This window comes from Patiria miniata, unplaced genomic scaffold, assembly GCF_015706575.1.
Source record: "Patiria miniata isolate m_02_andy unplaced genomic scaffold, ASM1570657v1 HiC_scaffold_10, whole genome shotgun sequence".
NCBI classification, from domain to species: Eukaryota; Metazoa; Echinodermata; class Asteroidea; order Valvatida; family Asterinidae; genus Patiria; species Patiria miniata.
In genome coordinates this window covers 15,912,568-15,918,253 of record NW_024037048.1, presented here as the reverse complement: position 1 = coordinate 15,918,253, position 5,686 = coordinate 15,912,568, and the positions used below count along the sequence as shown (strand labels likewise).

Here is a 5,686-nt window from a genome sequence, read left to right as displayed (position 1 = left end):
CGAACTTGTAAAAAAAAACAAACAAACGCAGAATTCTTCTCTAAAAAATCGCGAATGTAAGTAGCACTGGCGGATTCAAAAATCAACTACATTTAATTTGAAAATCTCAACCTTTCAGAAAAGGTAAAATTATGCCGACCTACCGTACCGAACCTAATTTCATCTGTCCATGTGAGCTAAACCAATCGTCTAAACTCACGCGTACGAGTTGGTCCGCGTACGAGTTGGTCCGCGTACGAGTCGGTCCGCGTACGAGTCGGTCCACGTACGAGTCGGTTCGCGTACGAATTGACCCGCGTACGAGTTGGTCGCGTACGAGTTGGTTCGCGTACGAGTTGATGTACATGTACATTGTACATGTGTACGTACGTAAAACCATCGCATTCGGGACGATCGCAAGACATTGAAAAAAAAATGCATAAAATGCAAAACAGATTACATAGAAATAAAGAACCATCTATGTCTGTCTTTAGAAGAAAACACTCACTGTGGACAAAATAAACACACAATCCGAAATTCACAAATGTTTAGTGTACAGTGAGTGAGTGTTGTACAGCATATTAAAGCAGCACAATCCAAAACCAAGCATGAATTTGCCATCAGTATAGCTAGACACTCTATCCTCTTAATTTTCTGGGGGAAGTTGCTGACAATTAATTGGATCTATAGCTTAAACAAAACAATAACAAATAGGTTTTTGTTTGGCAATAAACGCATTCTTTATTTCACAACCAATCCATATCATTTTAAAAAAAAAGTTTCATTTACAGAAGTGAAACTTCACAACAGCCATATTTTACAAGTAAATAAAGTGCACATGTAATGCAGGCATGAACTCAACTAGTGAAATCAGGTTTGGCAAGTTATAAAACTATGAAAAGTCTGAAAAATTAAGTAGGGTAGTTGCAGTTGATTCAAGAAAGTGATTCAAAAATTCAACTTTATGAAAGGGCAAATGGATTTAAGCATACCCTCACACCTGAAGACAGTAAAGGTTTTTTTATATTTATTTATTATTAATATTTTGTTGGAGAAAGGAGCTTGCAGTTCAACTGCACTATTTCATAAGTGGTGGTGATGGCAATTTCAGGTTTCAAATTTTCGCTTAATTAAAATTTCACATACGTACGTGTACACGTACCTGGATGACCTGCCCCCCCCCCCCAGATTTACAAAGCACTACATCGCTTCACAATTTGATGCAAACACAGTCCACTGTGAAGTTCTTTTCCAGTGTGAATGCATCATACATCGTCAATTTTGTTAAATATTTTAGAAAAGTTTTCACAAGTACAATCGACGACTCTTTGTTGACTTTTCGACGACTACTGTACTTTGAATAAATACATAACATGAAAATACATGAACATGTACATGTAGTCACCTTTTGTCCTTTGAATACACTACGACGTGTCGCACTTACAGCATATTTTGTAAAATAAATCACAGGATGCGTCATCCTAGGGATACAACGATGCATCGTAGGTTACAATAAGTTTCATGAAATCAGGTACAGATTGTCATCGTCACTACGAACGACACTCTCGCACCCGTGTGTGCGCTGTTCGCGCGCGTGTTTACAGAACCGGGATATTTTGGGTTTTACGAACTGATATCCGCCACAGTGCGGCACTTTTAGAGCGCACCCCGTACATTTTTGTTTTCACGAACTGACACCCAAGCATGATGCGGCAATATCCGTGTACTTGTGCGATTATACATGTACAAATTTTTCATTAAAAAGCGATTTAATTGGTAAAATTAAGATCAGTGTCAGTTCGTGAAACCGAAAATGCATGGGTGCACTCTAAAAGTGTTGCACTGTGGGGGATGTCATTTTGTGAAACCCAAAATATCCCGAATCTGTAAATACTCAAGTGTGCGCAAGTGTCAGTTTGTGGTGACATTGACAAGATATATACCATCTGAAATGGCAATAAGGACAAAACAGAAACTGTCCTGATCAAAGATTACCTCCAGTTATCTCCGAAATTCCCAAACTATCTCAATTCTCTCAACCCCCCCGGCAGTAAGATATTCATTATGAAATGTTTAAGTCAACTATGTTATTCAAGCATCTGGGACAGGGAGGCAGCGAACAGACTACACCTACCACTCCCAATTCAGATCACACTAAAAGTATTTGTACATGTACTCCACACCATGGACTATTTAGAAAGGTTCAGAGTGGGGGTTGGGCTGTTTGAATGAACATGGCCATGTCATGGCATGGTCAGGAACTGATACGGAGTTCAATTGCAATGGGTGGGTAGTACAGATCAGATGCGGAGGAATCCAAAGCTCGTCCATTATACCCGGCCATGCATGTCGTTGCCATCTTCAATCCAGAAATAGGAGGAAACTCTTCAAAACCTGAAAGCACAACAAGAATATAACAAATGGAACAAAGTCAAAGGGATACTTTGAGATGCATGGTGGCAGCAAATACACCAGTCCTTTTCTGAACATCAATTTGAACATGTGCTCATTAGGTTAAATGTGACGTAAAAAAAATGAAAAGGACAGGTAAAAGGAAGCGTCTCAAAAGTCTCTGTTGAAAATTATTGCCAGGTTATTTTCAAGATTGTTGTATGTGCCTTTGCTGGGATTTTTCTTGCACTGAATATGAGTGTTAAAAACTATAGAAGATAAGAAAGTTTCATATTTTATCTTTTTCTATAGGCACAGACATACATGTACAATGTACATGTAAACATGTACTTGTACATGATGTATGTACATGCATGTACATACATGCCATGATCAATTTCTAAGTAAAATAATATCAAGATGCTCACCGATGAAAATTGTCAAATTTTCTGAAGGTATCCTTCGTCAGGGCAGGGTACGTCATCTGCGTGTCATGGTGGAATGCCGTACACTCCGCATAAGAAGAACTGTAGGCAAACCTCCTCCACAGCGTCCGAGAGACAACCAATAGGTCTAGATGGCAAATTAAAGTACACATTCAAGTTCATGTACAGTTACGTGACGTTTGTGTTTGTACACAACAAGAACAAGAGCATGCATTACATTAGCCCCATAACTGTGGCCTATTTAGTACTGGACTGCTTCGTAAACATAGGCCACACATCCACATGTACAAAAACGTGTCGAAATTGCCAAATTTTGATTTTCGCATTTTAGGCTTAGTTTGTAGGGGTTTTTTGCTTTAGAAGCATACTAATAATAATAATAATAACAAAGCATTTGTAAGGCGCACAGTATCTGACAAAAATAGTCATTCAAAGGCGCCGGTCAGTGAAAAGTCAGTGTGTGTGAAGGTAGAGGTCATCATGTGTGAGAAAGAAACTGATTGAAGAGGTGGGTCTTTAGTTGGCGTGTGAAGAGAGATAATTGGTGTATTGCCCTTAACTCGTCTGATAACGAGTTCCAGAGACGCGGTGCAGAGCTGGAAAATGCACGGTCTCCGTAGGTCGCCAAACGAGTCTTCGGGACAAACAGTTTATTGGATGACGACGACCTCAGACCTGGTCTCAGTTGACGATGTTGAACCATTTCCTTCAGATACAGTGGGGCTAAACCATGAAGAGCTTTAAAAGTAAGAAGGAGAACTTTGTAATGGATGCGGTACTGGATTGGTAGCCAATGAAGTTTGCGCAAGATGGGTGTTATGTGGGAAGATGATTTCGTTCTTGTGAGTGTGCGAGCGGCAGAGTTCTGGACAAGTTGGAGACGTTTTATCGTATGTTGTGGTAGACCTACAAGTAGGCTATTGCAAAAATCCAATCTGGATGATATGAAGGCATGGATGAGTTGTTCTGCGGCAGAGAATGTAAGTGAGTTTCTTACTGCTGCTATACGTCGTAGATGTATGTAAGAGGACTGACAAATAGAAGAGACATGTCGTTCAAGGTTCATTGACTTGTCAAAAATGACACCAAGATTGCGGGCTTCAGAGCAAGGAGCGATATGTGTATCTCCTATGCGTATGTCAGAGATGTTGACTTTGTGTCTGATGTGCTGAGAACATATGACAAGGTACTGTGTTTTAACTGCGTTGAATTTGAGGAGATTGGCTGTCATCCACTGTTGGATGTCTTTCAGGGATGTTTCAAGAATACGGTGTGTAATAGTGTCATCACCAGGAGAACTTGGACAGAAGGTGGCAAAGAGTTGTGTGTCATCTGCATAAAAATGAGGGTGTAGGCCATGACGTCTTGCAATGCGCCCTAAAGGAGATATGTATAATGTGAACAGCAGAGGTCCTAATACTCACCTAATACTCACCCTATTTATAGGCTAGTCAGAAAGTGCTGCCTTTTTCAGATGTCTAATTTTTGTGAAATTTCATGTTGAAATTTTGATACGCAAACGTGTAAAAATGAATCTGGAAATTTGAAAAAGGCAGCACTTTCTGATTAGCCTATAAAGAGGGTGAGTATGCTTCTAAAGCAAAAAAAACCTACAAAGTAAGCCTAAATGCGAAAATCAAAATTTGGCAATTTCGACACGTTTTTGTACATGTGGATGTGTGGCCTATGTTTACGGAGGCAGTCCAGTATTAGGCCACATTTATGGGGCTAGCATGATGCATGCCATTGCCAGCAAATCCTGACCACGCTGACTAAAATTTACATGAAATTTAAAAATCATAATGAAATTGGAGGATTCAGGACTGTTACTGTTAGGATTAAGGAATGCATTGTGATTATTTGTTACGAATACGATTTTTCTGGGTAATTGCAACTAGCAAGGCACACTGGGCAGAAATATTTCTTAGATGAAAGTCTTCTACATACACGAGTCGTTGCGTCGTCCAAAAGTGCGTGCTGTGGGATAGCTCAAGGCGCCTACGCTACGACTGTTTCATGTACAACATTACTGTAAATAACTTCCTGTCATGGCGCGGCGTACGTACACAAAATCCTTGTGTCGCAGGCTAAAAACAAGGAGAAACTACAAAAACTACATCTTCTGAGCAGAGTAAATACATAATCTATATAGGCTTACCTTTGAGATTTCCGTCTGAATCTCCGAAATCATGCCAAAACATGGCGACGAAGGTCCCTACTCGTCACGCCATGACACTGCATGTACACTTCGTACGTTGCGACTTGACGAATTCCTGTTTTATTCACCCTCAATATTGGCTAAAATCTCACGAAAGCATGTCGACCCAAACCTTTCGTCCATATCAACGTGAACCTAGATAACTGAATACAGGTCAACTCGTACGCGAACCAACTCGTACGCGACCAACTCGTACGCGGGTCAATTCGTACGCGAACCGACTTCATTGATGGTTTGTAAAGCCTTATTTGGTAATCTGTTGCATATTCATTTTAATAAACCAATCAATTTTTATATCTTTTGCGGGGTATTTAAATCCACCAACGAAACAAAGGGATCGCTAGCGCTGTGCGTAAGGTTTATTTACATCGCGCTAGGTTGTCACGTGGTATTACCACTAACTCAATCTCGCCAACAGAGGGCGTACTTTTTTATGCGTGAAACTGCCGGTGTAGCGTGAATATCCGACTCCATGAAATGTGGGCTCATTGGTAGTACTGCGCACGCGTGAGTACGACACTATGCTATTTTTAGGATCGTTTCGTGAGAGTGACCTGTCACGTGCGAGGGATCAACCAATAATAGGGAAATAGGGGTCCGATTTTCATAGGAGTCGGATTTTCATGTGACACCGTGATGATGGTTAGTCACT

At 40.5% G+C, this 5,686-nt stretch overlaps 1 long non-coding RNA gene across 1 annotated transcript; it reads right to left on the bottom strand.

Annotated features, from left to right (window-relative positions):
* Positions 1-2,334: 2,334 nt before the first annotated feature.
* LOC119738915 lies at positions 2,335-5,416 on the bottom strand. Its single transcript, XR_005272524.1, has 3 exons — positions 4,975-5,416; positions 2,799-2,943; positions 2,335-2,373 (listed from the first exon to the last, which is right to left on the bottom strand). It is a non-coding gene; the product is annotated as an uncharacterized LOC119738915 (long non-coding RNA).
* Positions 5,417-5,686: the final 270 nt, after the last annotated feature.